A 19,068-nucleotide genomic window follows, 5' to 3' on the forward strand; every position below is an offset into this window, starting at 1 on the left:
TTTTTATAAACCACAAGTGTGTAAACACTTGTGAAATGAAAAGTTTCGACAAAATAACAATCTTTGAAGAAGATGACGGGAAGTTGAAAAGACGGATTTACTTTAAAAACGAGGTTTTTACGAGATCGAATTACTTTATATAAAGATCCACAAAATGTAAGGAGATTTACACCATAGTTTTGGGAAAACTACAAGTTCATGTGATTTATGCGATTTACATACTTGTCGATTAGTTGATGTGTCGGAAATTGTTGATTGAATAAAGAGGTTGTTGAAATGATTTTGTAAAAGAAAATGATACGCTTGAAAGCGTGGCCACCTCCAGTTACAGGGGAAACTCTGGCGAAATTTTCCTAAAACCTAACACTTAGAATTATTTACAAGTGTTAGAATTGTTTTGACATGTTTTCAAAATATATTTCGCCACGACTATATTTACAAATATTCGGAGGTGGGATTTTCACAAAACTAAACGTGATAAACATATATTTGGTAAATATATTTTCACAACACTGTTTATGATTATTTTGTGAAAAATACACAAATATTATTTTTAGAGTAAAAATAATATTTACGAACGTTGACGAATCCAAAATATTACGAACGCTTCCACGATAAACATATAAGTTACAACGGTAATTATTATTACCACACGGTCGCTAAAACGTAACTTACGCATTATGCGGAAATAATTGTGAATGTATATTTATCAACGTATTATTTTTGGGGAATATTATGTGAAGTGAAAATATAATATTTTTGAGGAAAATACTTATATTTTGGAATTGGAAATAAATATATTAAGTGAGACTTAATGGTGTAATTCGAACGCACATGTATTAAATCCCCCATCCTTGGGAAGGAGATTAACTACCAAGTATATACGAAAAGTAAACCCGAAATAGTTGTCTAACTATTTCCCAAAAACTTAAACCATAAAGCTAAGGCACGACCGTCTGTCTAATAGAATTAGCACATGTAGGTCGTTGTACAGCTGCCTGATTTGGAGTACTTGGTAGAGACGCACCGATGGTGAGTTCATGTCCCCCTTTTCTCTTAACTCTTTTCAGTTTTCTAAACTGCGGGGGTGAAATACATGTTACTATGACTACGAATATTTCTTACATGGTATGGTCAGCTAAGGAAGGAACTGTTAGGTTATGTGATTTGGGTAGGTGAAACCTTAAGAACATTAGTCCTCGTAGTACGATCGAGGGATACAAGTGATAGGCCTATTTGAGCATAACAAACCCCACCCATGAGCCCTAAGGTTGGACCATGCGGTGACCTCGTCTTCACACCACCCATGCGCCCGCAGGTTGGACCATGTGGTGACCTTGTCGTAACACCACCCATGCGCCCGCAGGTTGGACCATGTGGTGACCTTGTCCTATCCCCTCCCATGCGCCCGCAGGTTGGACCATGTGGTTACACATTAACTGATATGTTTCCTTATTTGCTTTCATACCAGAGTTTACAAAATATTCACACTTACAACGATCATAAAGGTTTATTCACGCGCACATACTAAACACATGAACTCGCTCAACATTATTGTTGATTTTTCAACTTACATGTATTTCAGGGAATTAAAAGATCTGGCACGGTATGGCACGTTTTCCCGCTGCACTAGTTTCCGAGGTCATCCAGGGTTTAGGGAATGTGACTCTTTCCTGGACAAGTCACAGTCCTTAAACTGTGTTTATGCTATATTTAAGTTTGTAATGTTGTTGAACAAGGTTGTGGTTGTTAGGGCGTATTCCTGTTAAAACAATGGTATTGTATTTGGTTTTCAAAACTTAATAGATGATCTTGCATGTTTTTAATTCATATAGCTTTGTTATGATTAAGCTATGGTATTGAGAAGTCACACCAAATTAACCACGCTTCCGCAAAGCCAGGGTGTGACAGAAAACAAGTCAAGAAAAATAAAATTTCATTACTAAAGAAAGAATTTGATTTGTTTGATTGTATGAAGGGTGAGAATGTGAGACAAATGATTGAGAGATTTTGTCACTTAAAGATTGAACTTGAGAGGTTTGGAATTACAAAAACTAGGGAAGAAATTATTGACAAAGTGATCGAAATGTTACCACATGTTGATGACTGGCAGACTTTTGTCATGATTTTGAAAAATGATTCAAGGTTTGATGATTTCACCCAAGATAATTTGATAGAGAGAACTGAGGGACAGGAGCTGGAGCTGCAAAAACAGAATAAAATCAGCAGTTCAACTTATCAGCAGAATGTGAGCCTTTACTACAGAGGAAGCTTACCCTCAACCAATCAATCATCAAAGATTGGTACAGCTTTTAGCGTCAAAAAGTCAATGGACTCACGGAAGAGCTCATCAAGTTATGATCCAGGTTATCTTTCTTCCTCAACGACATCAAACACAGTAGAACCAGATAAGATTCATTGTAACATTGCTTTGAAGCTGAAAATTTCTCCAACAATGAGTATCAATGCTGCTAAACAATAGATGAGTTTCTTAGCATCAATTCTGGAGTCATATGAGAGTCTGGTAGCAGGGAGAATCGGAAACCCCGAAATGACAAAAGAAGATTATGACCAGATAGATCCAGAGGAGACGGAACTCATTGACATCAGATGGTGTTTGGCTAGTGGCATTTGAAGAGCACAGCGTTTTATGGAGATAACAGGCAGACAGTGTCTTGAAGGTTCAAACCCAAAACTAGGGTTTGACAAGTCGAAAGTCACATGTTTCCGGTGTAAACAGAAGGGTCATTTCAAAAGAGAGTGTGTAAACCAGGAAGTAGCTGATCATGTCAACCCATTTCATAATGATTATTACAAGAAGGCTATCTATCATAAAAACAGTGAGCAATCATCCAAATCAAATCTAAAGCAAATTGGTGAAGGATCATCAATAGAAAGAACACAAGCTTTACCGACAATTCATGATGACGAAGGGTTCAACTGGAACAAGTATCTACCGAAAGAGAAGTTTGCAATGGTGGCTGAAGTGAAAACGAAAGAGGAAATCCTTCAACAGAAAATGTATAGAGAAAGAAGTTTTACAGATTAAAGAATAGATAAGATGTAAAAAAGTACGATGAAGCTAGGAGGTTTGGAAGATGGGACAAGAAAAGAGAATGCTACATTAATCACAAAGGAGATCCGGTTATTGATTCAAGCAAAGTGGTTTACAATGATGTACTTGCAGTTATTCCTCTATCCGGAGAGTATTGTTCGAAGTTAGAGGTAGATAAAGATTATCTCAAAAAGCTAGATAAGATAATCAGAGATGTGATGACAGCAAGCTTGAAGAAGAGAGACTACAGAAGAATGTTGAGAAAATGGTGAACGAGTTGAAGAAGACAACAGGTAAAGATGATGGTGAAAGTGAATAGAAGGATGAAGAGGTGAAGAAAGAAGAAGTAGCTGGTGAAGAAAGTCAGAAAACAGCTGATGAAAATCTGGAGAAGCCGGTTGGTGAAGCTGTAGCTGAAAACCGGCAGGTGTTGGAAGAAGTTCAGAAGCAGACGGCAGAAGAAGCCGATGTGCCAAAAACTGAGGTAATAACTCAACCTGAATATTCTGAAGTGTTAAATAAAAATGATCATAAAACTGATGAACAATGCAAGAAATGCATGGAAACGTGTAGTGCTTGTAATGAAAAGGGAATATGTTACAGAATAGTAATGAAGTTTTAGGAGTGTTCCAATTAGATCACTAATAAAATTTATTGTTCCAATTAGATCATTCTACTTTATTTTGGTGTTCTAATGATAGATATTTTACCTGAATAGCAGGTTATAATCCGAAATGACATTTATTTATGGTTAGTTGTTTATCTTCTTTTATAACTATAATTTAAATGCTTTTGGTGTACGAGTATTTAATACTTTCTTCCATTAAAAATTTACTAACATCTAACTATTTTTCACGATCTTATAAAAATTTTGATAACTTTTTAGAGATTTTGAAAAAAAATCACATTTTTCAATTTTTTTTGCATTTTTTTAACTTTTCTACAATTTAAAAAAAAATTTAAATCTATTTCGCATTTTTTTCTAACCCATTTGGCATTTATGTGCCATGTCAACAATTTTTTTAAATAAAAAACCTAAATAAATGTCATGTAATATGGATGACCTTCTATTTAGGTAAAATATCTAGGATTGAAACATCAAATGAATCTTGAATAACCTAATTGGAATAAAAAAAATTATGAGTGACCTAATTAGAACACTCTTAAAACTTGGTTACTATTGTACAAAGTTAACCCTACTGAAAAAGATGAAAAATTCAGATCCAGAGACATGGAATTTACTAAAATTGAAAGAGTCTTCAAAGATAAATGTAAAGAAATGTTTGAAAAAGAAAAGGTTTTGATAGATAACGATGAAAAGCTGATACAAAAATGTAAAGTTTTGGAAAAAGAAAATGAGACTTTGAAACAAAAGTGTTCAGCAATGACTGAAGAATGTTTGCAAAAAGAAAATGTGGTTCAAGAAATTAAAAATGAATATGATTCAATAAAATTGGCATATCATATTACAAAAGAATCATATGAGGCGGTGAAAAGCCAAATGAAACTTGTTCAATCTAGATTGTCACAATGTTCTGAAACGTCACAGACACTTAAACAACAGTATGAAATAAAACAAGTTGTAAATTCATATATTGAAGAAGTTGCTGAGCTTAAACGTAAAATGGCTTATTTAGAACAAGATAATAACAAGTTACATAGTTATCACGCTTCATCAAATGTTCTTGAACGTATTTTCAACATAAAACCGGATGATAAAGATTCTGAAAAAACAAGAAAGGATTTGGTTCAGAATATCATCAAGTTCCACCATCGTTTGAGAAAAAGTTCACATTCTATGATGAAGAAAAGGTGGAAAAAGCTTTCAACATGGTTGATCAATTGCCAGAAAATATTCACATAACCTATTCCAAATCTGATGATACTTGTGATTCAGAGGTGGTAGGTAAGGTCGTTGAAAGTGTTTTGAAAGAGGATACTACAGAAACAGATAAGTCCGAATCACATGATGAAAATGAGGGAAGTTTTCATGAAAGTTATCTTAACAATTCAAAATCTGAGAAAAATGCGAATGATGATCCGATAGGATTGGCTTATACCATGATTAGATCGGACAAATTATTCTCAGATATTGAAGTTCCGATTCAGAATGTGATTTCGGAAAAGATTGACAAAGTTTTCAAACCGGTAGAAATTGAGAAATCCGAGATAGACAAATTTGTCAGAAAAGCGAGCATGAAAACTTTTTATAACAAACCTAGTTATAAAAAGAAGAACATGAAGGCTGGGTTGGGTTATAAAAAGCAACAAAACAAAAGAAAACGTTTTGAAAAGGCAAATTTTCAGAAAAATATGAATTTTGTTCATGGAACAAGTTCAGAAGAAGAAAAAGAACTCCAACTTAGTCGACAGACTAATGAAGAGTTCTATGCGCAAAAGAAAAAACAACAACAGGTTAAATATGTTTCCAAGAGAACATGCTTTAAATGTGATCAAATTGGACACGTTGGTCGTAAATGTCCAAATCTGAAGCCTGTTGATGTTAAACCGAATAAACAACGAAGTGAAGCTAAGCTGTTAAACAGAAGTCAACCAAGTTTGAATCACCACAAACTTAGAAACTGAAATCAAAGACACCCAAAATTGAATCAAAACAAATTTGGCAATCAAAAGTTGATATTTCAAAACAAACATGGAAACCAAAAACATCCAAGTTTGAAACAAAACAAATCTGGAAACCAAAATGTGCTTTGTTAAAATAAAAAGAAATGGAAAGTCAAATATGATAAATGGTAGGTTTTTACACATTTAGTAGATTGATTTCGCGATATAAACCTAAATATCAATATCTTGCTTATCTCGTGGGGAATATCTTTCGGATATATGGATAATCTCCGAAATTTCGTTTGAGAGGTTGCCTGATTCTGAGATACTAGGTCTTTATATTGTTTGATATCTGGCCTAAACCTCGTATAATACTTTATGCGCTTTAAAAAGCTTTCCCTCTGCATAAAAATTGAGAAAATATTGAAAGATGTAAATTAAGTGAAGTTGTAAAGAAGATCCCTAAGTGGGACACACCTAAAGTCGAGCCTTCATATCTTTGACTGAACGGTAGTTCATACCTGAGCTCTTAAGGTCTCGCACTAACCCAGAGTACATATATCAATATAGTATATTCACCTGTAAGACTGAATCTAGGGAATCTTGATACGGGAGTATATTCTGAGGTGGGACACGCGAATAAGTTAAGTTCTTAAAACACTAAATCTCGTATCTCGAATCAGTTGAATTTGTGTGAGAATTTAAGTGGACTAGTATACTGACAATCTAAGTGAATCGTTTAAAACTTAAAGTGTGTATAGCTCAACGGTGCTAGTGATTTGTCATAAACTGATATAATCCTCTGACTCGAACTCAAACAAAAAAAATTGTCTGTAAATATTTCTTTACTGCTTTATATTTCAGAAAATTACAAAAAGATTTTCGGAGTGTTTTAGCATAAACTTTTGAAAATTCAAAAAGATTTTGCTTCTACTTTATTTTCGACAACCGATGTCTGAAGGCTGAGTTTCAAAATCTAAGTATGCTGAACATGATTCTGAAAATAAACAAGTTCATTAATTTAAAACTTGAGTTTTTAATCGAAAAAATCAAAAACCGTTTGTGAAATCTCCAAGGTCATTAATTTGGACTTGGATGATTATCTGTGAGGATTTTGGATGCTTTCATTGTCAAATATAGAGTTATTTGATAGGGGAAGTAGAATCGGATAATTCTGGGAGATTACATATTGTTACATCTTTGTTTAGAGCCAGGTTATCATTCAAAAAGCTTTCACTGTTAAATATTTGTGATTTTCAGATGGTGAACTAGATTACGATCCTGATAGCTGAGACTAAGGGGGAATCTGAAGACGGGCTCAAAGAAAGGGGGAGCTTGTAATCAAAGAGCCAGGTGTCGATCCTGAAAAGCACGAAAGCTTAAGGAAATGGGGAGCCTGGAGAATGAGTTAATTGTAAGGGGGAGCTGAATCAGAACACAGAATCAACTGTTAGAGCTAAAGAGGAGTCTATGGTTCTGAAGATGCCAAAGCTTCATAAAGACTCATAGAGAGAGAAAAGACAGAAAGCTACGAGATTGACTGTAGTAATATCCAAGGGGGAGTCTGTGAGTGTATAATGTCTATCACTTCCGTCAATCACGAATCATAGCGAGAAACTGAACAAAACAAGGTTTTATATTGTTAAATATAGGGGAATGACATAATTGTAAATAAGGAGACATTCCTTATGTGTGCCCTATAAATAGGAGTGTCTTTTTGTCATTTAAGATGTCACACCCCCAAAATACCACCCATGGAAACCCTGCTGGTCATGTGACAAACCAATAACGAGCCACTAATCATGTTGAACCAATCACAAGTTTAAAATGAAATTGCCAATTTATAATGAAAAGTACTATTAATAAGTTTAAACGAAAACCAACATGTTCAGCGGAAGCAAATAAAAATAATCATAGTTTAACTGCTCAAAAGCCAACGTGTCATATCAATAATTCCAACCCATGTATCCATCTAGTTCGACCCATGACCACTCCAGCTACACCAGACAGCAAGTTCCAATCCAAGACATCTAACGACCTGCGAGCATGCAACAAGTGTATCAGAAAACGCTGGTGAGTTCATAGTTTTACGAAAACGTTGGTTACCAAGTGTTTAATTAATCCATTGAATTTAAATCCGAAAATAATGTTGATAATATCTCGATACTGAACAAGACGGCTCCTAATGTATATTTTGCCCGTTCCCCAGTGCTGTTATGTGACACCACGTAAAACATGTTCAAATTATATATAGACACGTGTCATGAACTTTAAACGTGTGGAAATTTTGTGAAGGACTTAAAGTGTCAACATGCCAAACTTGGGCCTCTGAATGACACTACACGGAAGATATATTCTTAATCAAAAGATTAGATGAATATGACGAACCGTGTGAATGTAATCTGAAGATTATAAGGCTCCGGGAATTAAACGTGTCAACATGTTAATTCTACCTATGAGTGACCGTTTAATGCTCATAAGGCCTTGTAAAACTATAAATACATTCTCATACAAATCTGATAACGAATGCATAATTATCCGGTTGAATTTTGTGTTGAATTAACCAGCCTTTCAAGAATATGAAGTTCATGTGCAATTCCGACAATTTCTTCATATGTTGCCAACTCTTGATAACTCCAAGGGGACACATTGCATGGCATGGTTATTAAAGCACTCAGAACTGACCATTTGGACTATTACACTGAATTATGGTTCAAGATTCGGTCAATTGAATTGCATGGTGAAGTGTATAAAAGTTAGAAATTCTTTTTTGTCTTCTGGTCATCGGTTACGGACCATATGGTCCTAGGCTTACGGTCCGTAAAGAGGTAACTGGGCGATGCAAATCAGGTTCGGTTACGGACCTCAAACACTTGTACTTACGGCCCGTAAAGCAAAGGATACGGACCGCAAGAGCTTACCCTTACGGTCTGTAAGCTCGTCGCTGGGCAGAATTGTGGACAGATGTATGTTCTAGCTGATTAACCGACTTTAAGTGACTTGTTTTGAAACCATGGATTATTGGACGGTAATAATAAACCACTAGGACACCTGGGGTGATCCTAGGGCCTCCAACAACAGCTGCAATGATCTAGGCACTTGTCAATACATTATATAAAGGTGCTAGTTCTTGAGTTCATATGCACATTTGCAACATTTGCTAATCTATAACCTCTGGAGCATTGCAAGGACTTGGAGAAGACTATCAAGTGTAGAAAAGATTACTTGGACCTGTAGTAAGCCTCTTCTTATCTGATTAGTCCTTGTAGTTAACCTAATTATCTAAAAGTCAAACTTTACGTAATTTAAGTTTGACTTTCATATTAATCTCATATGGTTTAACTACTGATCAAATTGAAAGTAGTTATAAGACCACATTAGTATAGGTGATTAACCCTTAAAAGGGCATCTCCTAATTATCTCGTTTGACCAGTTAATTGTCGGGTCAAAATAGTTTGACAAAAAGTCAAACTGGACAGAAATTGCAAATATGATTAAAACTAATAAACCAAAGGTTCTAAATTATATTTAGCATTCTAATAACTTGGTAATTAATATTTAAACATGTTTTATCAGTCCTAACCCGGCAATTAATAGTCTAAGGTCAGTTTATAATCGAAAGTCGCAAAAGCTTGACTTTTGCTTTGACTTTCGGTTCTGACCCGTTCAAGCTTAATTATTCTATGTTTTAAGTTTCCATTAGGACCACATTACTTAGTAGTATAACCCTCTGGAGTTATATTGCATGGTTCCTAGTGGTTTGAATTATATGCACTTGATCGTGATTATGCTTAATAATGCCTTAAACGCCCTTTTATCATAAAACTGAGATTCTTAGCAATGTGAATGGACTAATACCTTTGCTACTGGTATTTAGACCTGTCCCAAAAATTTGACATCAGTTCTTGGTCCCAAATAGGAATTATGCTCGATATCGTAATTAGAAGCTTCTTATTAGTTAATTTGCGATATCTTGCATAATGCATGTTTAAACTTGGATTTTGAACTAAAACTCATTACCTACTGTTAAGATATTATTTTTAGGAAATTTTAAGATTTTTGGTCAGATTATTATCTGTTTTAAACATAGAGTTCTTGTATGATTCGGTTAATGACGATAATACCCTTTTTAAGCATAAAATGAGATTAACAAAGGATTTGAATGCCAAACCTTTTTTCTACTGATTTCATATATTAAATAAATTATTTTGGGCATTCAAAACTGATCAAAACCTCAGATTCACAAAACACATCATGATTATCGTTAGTAAGCGAGTTTTACGCTAAATAGGTGCATAATATGGTTTAAAACCATATTTAACATCTAAGACTTGTTACCTACTAAAAATTTAAACAAATTTAAATATTATTACAGTAGGTATAAGTTATGAACTCAGGTTTCCAAAAATGCCCTTAAAAGCCTATGTGAAATGACCAAAATGCCCTTTCAGGACATAGTTTGGTCATAAATAGTAAATTTCACATATGTGTAATATCTTACTGATGTAATGAGATAAATTAAATATTTTTACTAATTAGAAAGGACCAGAACTTCAGTTTATTATAAAATCTCTTTTATAAGTATTAAAATTACCAAAATGCCCTTACGGGACTTAAAATGGTTTTAAATACTTTTTGGGCATATATGTTAACATCCTACTGATGTATCAACATATTTTAAGCATAGTAACAATTAGAACCTGCATATAATTCATTTGGTTACCCGTTACGCATTTATGTGTTCGGATCGGTTACCTGACTAGTTTACGTAAAATAGCCGAAACGGGCTTAACCTTATCATTTACTTCTCATTTTCCAGAATATATTTAGTTTACCCATATTATACAAGTATCCAAGCTTGTCGGGTCTAAATCACATTCTATCCCGGTCTCCGCTTAATCTAGCGTTTAGAATCGTAAGGTTTCCTTCTAGTTAGCCAGTCTAAGTCCTTGACTTAATTAAAGACCCGTTACCATCCTAATAGGTTAATTAAATCTTTTATACAGATTAAATAGCTTCCGGTAAAAAGTGCCTTCAAGAACCTTAGGAATTTTACTGCTATCACCAGGTAAATACTTTTAACTTATTTTCCCTATACGGGCTTGGGATACGGTATATTAATACCGCTTGGTTGGGTATGGGATTATTTAGTCGGATTGTGATTAAATGAATCCGTATAACCCGTTTTAATCCGTATTGTTTGATAACATAAACATTTGGGGGTTAACGACCGTGTCTTGGATATCCTTGGCTCATTTAAGTTAATAATGGCCACGACCTATGCACGGGGTGCAAGCATGCACCCGACAGATGCAAATGCTAAATATTAAATTACCCACAAGTTGGGTGTTAGGGGAGGATTTTACAATCCTAAGGATCATGGATCCTCAAGTGCTGCCAGGGTCAAGGATCCTCAATTCTGTTTGAATTAGTGATCCTCAGGGAGTATTGCAGGATCAGGATCTAGGATCACTGTTATTATCCTTATACTAACGATTGTCCATTTCGAATGTGAAGTTGTTTTGCAGGATCTAGAGCATGGACCAAGTCTTACCAAAGTTCCTGGAGTATATTCCTTCAATATTCCACACGTGCAAAGCTTTTATGGACGTTATGGAGATCGTGGGAGGCTTGCATAATTGTCGGATAGTTTGTTAGCATAGTTATTTTCTAATTTAAAATGGGGATAACAAGCTTGAGTAGAACACTTAGCTATTTTTGGCATACACACACTCGCAATCAGCTCTCAGTCAGCTCTCGAACAATTACTTGGCGATTTCATACACCGTTTTGCACATTACACACTAGTGATCCTTGTAACAAGCTTGTTATCATCCCGAGTTGTAAAGTTTATTTGTTTAGTCTTAATTGGTGATCGGTAGTTGCCATCACCCAAGGTTTTTTATGCCGGAGATCAACTCTTGATCAAGGGCTTTTTCCTCGTATAAATCCTTGTGTCATTTGTTCACTACATTTGATTGTTATCCTTAACATTGTTCATTGATTCAAGCATCACACCTCACAACAAAAGATTTGGTTGATTTTCTTTGCTTGATTTTTTACCAAAACAGTTTGGCGCCCTCCGTGGGGCAATTGGTGCTTCATTTCTGAAAAATTTTGTTCATTTCCGTCATTCCGGTTCATCACCTTCAACCACATGGCTTCTCAAGGAAAAACCACTTCAAGTGCAATGCCGGCAATCAATTCATCACAGGGCGTTCCACCTTTGCCTCCATCACCTTCTGGATCCCAGAAGAATGCTGAAAAGAGACCGACTCCTATTTTTTCAAAACCTCCAACTTCTTCTGCCTCTTATAGTCCTACTACTAGTGACCTCTTTACTTTGATTTTGTAGATGAAGGATCACATACAGCAGCAGGATAAGACTAATGAAAAGATTCTCAAAGAAATTGGAGATATCAAGAAACAGAAGAGATCAGTAGAGGATCATTCCCCATTGATGCCTAGGTCTCTAAATTTCGACACTCCAGTCATAACCTCCCAGCATTCTGTAGCTCCGGATGTCCAATACTTGGGTGGAATAAGAGGAATGCATTACGGATCCTCAACAATGATTCAGGCTCTAGGATCCTATTTTCGACCAGCAGGATCCTTCTCTCAGCATCAAGGATCCTTCGCTAGCTCATGAGGATACATGGGGACGCAGCAGGTTCAAGGATCCTCTCAGGTTCAAGGATCCTCTCATGTTCAAGGATCCTCCTTTCAGCCTCAAGGATCCTCTCAGGTTCCCGGATCCATGGATTATCCTCCAAGACCCCCGTTCACAGCGTATCAAGGATCCAATGCCCCTCAGGATCAAGGATCCTTAAGAAACTTGCAGCTTGGAAGTTCAGATATCCATCAAGGAGACTTAATCCCAATGCAAACCATTGCTTCTTCTGGTCCTTCAATTATACCAGAATCCCGACAATATGGATTTACATCTGGGATTCCAAACTTGAATCCTCCGGGAGGTAACACTTTTAATAACTCTTATACCACTAACCATGGCCTTATGTAGGATACAGGTATCAACCAAGCTATGGCTAGGGAGTTACAAAAGCTTAAGGATATGATATCCAGCGTCCCAGGAGTGGTTAAACCCATTCCTGAGATTGAAGATGGGAGCCACAAGATATCTCGTTTTGCACCACCTATTTGTGATGCTGAGATACCCAAAAGGTTCCAAATACCAACTATGAAGTTGTATGATGGCTCAACAGATCCTGAAGAACACGTGGCACAATATAGAGAAAGGATGGAGATCAACCCCATCCCAGAGAGGTTAAAAGAAGCATGTCTGTGCAAGGGTTTCGGATCCACACTTACAGGATCAACTCTTAAATGGCTGCTAAGTCTTCCCCCTTACTCTATTACTTCATTTGCTAATCTAGTTAACCTGTTCAATAATCAATTCTCTTGTAGTAGAAAATTTGAACGTTTAACTAGTGATTTATATAGGGTAACTTAAGGTCAAAACGAATCACTTAGAGATTATATCACTAAGTTTAGTAAAGAATCCTTAGATATTCCTAACTTGGATATAACCACGGCTGTAGAAGCCTTTAAAATGGGTTTACTTAGGGATTCATTATTCTATGATGATCTTTTTATGACACCATGCAGGAATCTTGATGAAGTAAGAACCAGGGCCCTTAGGTTCATCCGATTAGAGGATGACAAAAGGATCCAGGAGAGACTGGCAGGATCCTCGAAACAGGAAAAGTAAGGATCCTATTTCAAGAATAACAAGTTCAAATCCTACAACAAGTCTGATAACCAGAATGTGCATGCAGTTGAACAAGAGGAGGATGATGAGGATTATCCTCCAATTTCTGAATACTGTTTTTCTGTTGATAACAATGAACTAATTCTTGCAATGCAGAATTTAGGTGAGAAAGCTAGGTGGCCAAGAAAAAATGATAAACCAGTTGCTACAAAAGACAAATCAAAATGGTATGCATATCACGAGGATTTTGGGCATCTCACCGAAGAGTGCATTGCACTAAGGAAAGAAATTGGTTACTTGTTAAGCAAGGGGCACTTAAAGGAACTTTTGGGACGAAAGAAGTTAAGAACCCAGGATCCTGAAAGGATCCCAGAAAAAGCTCCTGCTCCTCCAACATATGCACAAGTTATAAACTTCATATCCGGTGGATCAGACATTTGTGGTACTTCCTTTTCAGCAGCCAAAAGACATGCCAAGGAAACCAAGATGGACAATAGAGACAGACCCATCCGAACATCCAGTGTTACCAAGGATAAAGTCATAACTTTTGATGAGGATGATCGTGTTGACATGCAGGATCCTCATCATGATGGTCTTGTTATTACTCTTTTTATTTCTAACTATTTTGTTCGCAGGATCCTTATAGATGGAGGAAGCTCTGTGAACATCATCCAGCTTGATGTCCTAAAGAAGATGAATATTCCTGAATCCGATATTGTACCAAGATCCTCAGTACTTGTGGGATTCAGTGGAGAGACCAAGAACACTCTGGGGGACATCAAACTCCCAATCTATATCGAAGGACTCCATTCTTATAAAAAATTTTGTATTATAGATTGCTTATCTTGTTGTAATGTTATCCTTGGCAGGCCTTGGATATATGACATGAAGGCAGTCCCATCCACTTATCATCAATGTGTGAAGCTTCCTAGTCCATGGGGGGTGGTGAAAATTGAGAGTGATCAGCAAGAGGCTAAGAATTGCTACACATCATCAATGAAACCAGCCTCAAGGCCAAGGGAGCAATAGCAATTAAAGCATCCTCCAAGGGATGTCTTGGAGGCAATAGAGCATGATGTGAAAGAAATCCTTATGGATCCTCATGATCCTGAATCCAAGATTTACATAGGATCAGGGATCCTTGGTAAAATAGTAGAGGATTTGGTATCCTTCCTCAAGAGTAGAAAAACTACCTTCGCATGGAAGCATGAAGATATGACAGGTATATCTAAGGATATAATTACTCACAAACTTGGCATTGAAAGGTCATTCAAACCAATCCATCAAAAGAGGAGGAAGTTTGCACCAGAGAGAAATGCCATTATCCAGGAGGAGGTAGAAAAATTACTCCGAGCAGGTATGATTAGAGAGGTCAAGTATCCAAGATGGTTGGCCAATGTGGTTGTTGTTCAAAAGAAAAATGGAAAGTGGAGGGTATGTGTCGACTTTACTGATTTAAATAAGGCATATCCCAAGGATCCTTTCCCATTGCCCCACATTAACTCCATGGTGGATGCTACCGCGGGTCATGAACTGTTAACCTTTATGGATGCTTCATCTGGATTTCAGCAAATTCAGATGGAACCATCTGATCAAGAGGATACAACCTTTATGACCCCAACTGGTATATATTGTGATATTGCTATGCCATTTGGACTAAGAAATGCAGGTGCCACTTATCAAAGGCTAGTCAATATGATGTTCAAGGATCAAATTGGACACACTATGGAGGTCTATATAGATGACATGGTGGTTAAGTCTAAAAAAGCTGAGGATCACCTTAGAGACTTGGAGGAAGCATTCAATATCCTTGACAAATATAATATGAAACTAAATCCTTCCAAGTGTCACTTTGGTGTTAAAGCTGGCAAATTCCTAGGATATATGGTGACGAAAAGAGGCATTGAAGCAAGTCCAGAGCAAATCAAAGCTATTGTGAACATCAAATTTCCTGCTAATGATAAGGATGTACAAAGATTAACCGGTAGGATCGCAGCCTTGTACAGGTTCATATCCAAATCCTCAGAAAAATGCAAGGAATTTTATGACATTTTGAGGAAGAACAAGAAATTTGACTGGAGTGAAAAGCATGAGAATGCTCTCAAAGCTCTTAAGGATTATCTATCCTCAGCTCCTGCCTGGATGAAACCAGAAAAAGGGGATGTGTTATCCTTGTACCTCGCAGTATCCTCTAAAGCAGTAAGTGCCGTCCTTGTTAAGGATCACGAAGGTACACAACATCCTGTTTATTATGTAAGTAAGAGTTTGCTTGATGCCGAATCCAGGTATTCACATTTAGAAAAACTTATTCTTGCTTTAATTCTGGCATCTACTAAACTAAGACATTATTTTGAAACTCATGCTATTATCGTTAAGACTAATTTTCCAATTAAGAATGTTCTCAGGAAACCTGAAATGTCAGGAAGGATGGCTAAGTGGGCAGTGAAGCTCAGTGCTTATGATATAAGATATGAGCCTAGAATCGCCATTAAATCCCAAGCCTTAGCTGACTTTGTGGCAGATTTTAGTAGTGACTTGCAAAGGGAAGCTGAATTAGAAGTCCAACAGCTAGAGGAAACTAAGGATCCTTGGATACTCTTCACTGATGGAGCCTCTAATGTCAAAGGAACTGGGCTTGGAATACTACTAAAATCGCCACAGGGGGACATAATACCCCACTCTATAGCTTGTGAGTTCTAAACTACTAACAATGAGGCTGAATATGAAGCCTTGATAGCTGGTTTGCATAGCCACTTTATTTAAGCATTCAGTGCTCCATATCTGGCTTCTATTATCTTTACAGCAAATTATCTGAAACACGTTTTGAAAATATTTTATCAGCTAGAAATACTGGCGAGTTCATTCCATTGTTATAAAAAATATATTGTTATACTTTACAGTATTATGGGGAATTACAGTGTATATTTCTATTAATTATTCAACACAGTATGCGACTGAGGACATTCCCCTGTGCTTGTGGTCATATTACTTTGGGTCCTGTCACCCAACAGTAACGGTTGCTGTCACACCCTTGGTGATTGTGGACTAGTTATGTATACAAAACCCCAACTACTGGTAATAATTATAGATTACAAAGACTTAATCCCTGTAAGTATAACTGAAAAACATTTGGGGTTTTATAAAGTAATTTGGTAAAAACAAAGAATGACTCACCTTGTAACTTTAGGGTTCAACTACAGACCTCGTGGTATAATCTTGGGCATAACTCCTGAGCTCTTAATAAAATATGTAATGCACTCATGTTAAGTATAATAACCCAATTCAACTTTATCAATACATCATGAGACAGAACCCCAACGTAGTTTACAAAGCATAGCATTAACTAGGCAGCGCCTTGACATCCGTTGCTGGGTTCAAGATCAATCAGACAGGGTATCGAATCAGTGATCAGGGCTTAAAACACTTAAAATGGGATAGGGATTTATAGAATTTAGGGGTGAATTACTAAAGAAAATGGGCTCTATATATAATAGCAGAGAGGCGAGAGAAAGAAGAGAAATATGAGCCATTGTGAAAGTGCATATGTTGTTCCTATTTATACTACTTTCCTAACTTGGACACCAAATTGAATTATTTGCTTCTGGTCGACATCTTCCACGTACCCATACACACGTACATTTTGATTTCAATGTTAGTTTAAATTTTAATATTATTTTATTATTATAATTAATTCAGCTGCTTCACTCATTTATCACTTATAACTTCTAAAATATGACATTTTATAAAACGATGAATATGTCATTAGAACGAGAATATTTTTATCTACATTTTGACCTAAGTTTCATTGAAAATGGAGTAAGGTTAATTATAAGGTATTTTTATTATTATAATCATTAAACGGTTCCTATATTCGTCTAGATACCTCATAATTCTAACAGTCAACTCACCCGTAATCTATCCGTTTAATAATATAAGTTTTTATATACTTTATTTAAAAAAATGGAAATGTTACGATAATAATAACAATAATAAATATAATAATAATAATAATAATAATAATAATAATAATAATAATAATAACAATAACAATAGTATAGTAACAATAAAATAACAATAAGCACAGGTGTGCTTGTGCTTTTCGTTGTCTACGAAACCAGCAAGCCCAAAAGGGGCCTTCGCCCCATTTCCTACACATCACCACACGAAGGTGTGCATTGCCCTTGTGTCCCTTTCTCCTCTTTCATGAAACTCATCACCACACGAAGGCATGCATTGCCTTCGTGTCTCCCCTTCTTTTTCACGTCACCCTAGGCACACACGAAGGCACCTCCTTCGTGTAAATGGTGAGCCTTCGCGAGGGACTTGTCTGCATAGGTTCAATTCGTGAAAATTATAACAATAGATATTTTAAGTTTTGATTTCACCTTATTCAACCACCAACTACTAACCACTTTATTTAATGCTTAAACCCTAAATATTAGCCTATGAATACAAGCCTCCTTTCACTCCTAAATCCTTTCCACACCTCCAAATCTCTCTCAAACTCTCATTTCTCTCAAGACATTTCAGCAAGATCACTGAACTCTCAAGTGTTCATAGTGAGTTTCACTCACAAATCCATCTATTTTCTTCTTTCTTTTCTGTTCTAAACTTCTTGGATAACCTCTAGGAAGGTCTCCACAAGTTTATCTTCGTAAACTAAGGTGGGACCTCACCACATTTGAGATCCAAGAAGTCATAAAACTTTCTGTTATGAATTTATAATCTTACTTTTGTTTATTTTATCTAAAACTTGGTGAAATCGTATACACACTAAGCTCGCAACTAATCTCATAGTTGTGGATGTGTGTTGTAGTTAATTTTCACTAAGAAACAATCTTAAAACCTTGTCCAAAATTCTGCCCAAATTGTTCTAAGTGTTGTAACCATCCAAGCTTCCAACCTTCAATGTTGGAATACTTGTGCATGTGTAACTGTGAACCATAGAAGCCATGGCTTTCCAAACTTGTTCCACTACCTCACTTGTTCTAGTGGCAAGAATACCAAGTAGTTTCCTAGAATCAAAGTAAGTTACCCCCCCTCGCCTCCAACATTTGCCATGTTGGGTATGACACGCCCGGGTTAATCTTACTTGGCTACTTGACATTCAAGTTAGTTGTACTTTATCTTTCATTCATGACCAACCGGGTTATCTATGTTGATAACTTTGTGCTTTGATGAATCATACAATGAGGTGTTCATACCTCCATGCTTGACTTCTATAATGGATATATATATATATATATATATATATATATATATATATATATATATATATATGACAAAGATCCGTTAGGAACCACCCTTTATTGCGAGAACCACGAGAACCAATGTGAACACAACCAAAAATGCCTAAAAATAGCTAAAAAACACACAATTTTTTTTTTAAATATTTTTTATAAAAAAATCGCTACTTTTAGTAGCAAAAAAAAGTTTAATTAAAAAAAAAATTTTTTTGCTACTAAAAGTAGCGATTTTAACATAAAAAAATTAAAAAAAATATTTTAGATTTTTTTTGATTTTTTTAGACTTTTTTAGGTTTTTTGGGGGTTTAGTTTTTAGCATTTTAGCTTGGGGGGGGGGGGGTTAGGTTTTTGTTAGGTTTTTTGTGGGTTTTAGTTTTTAGCATTTAGCTTGGGGGGGGGGGTTAGGTTTTTTTAGCTATTTTAGGTTGTGTTCACATTGGTTCTCGCAATAAAGGTGGTTCTCGCATGAACCT

Source organism: Helianthus annuus, chromosome 12, assembly GCF_002127325.2.
Source record: "Helianthus annuus cultivar XRQ/B chromosome 12, HanXRQr2.0-SUNRISE, whole genome shotgun sequence".
Classification (NCBI taxonomy): Eukaryota; Viridiplantae; Streptophyta; class Magnoliopsida; order Asterales; family Asteraceae; genus Helianthus; species Helianthus annuus.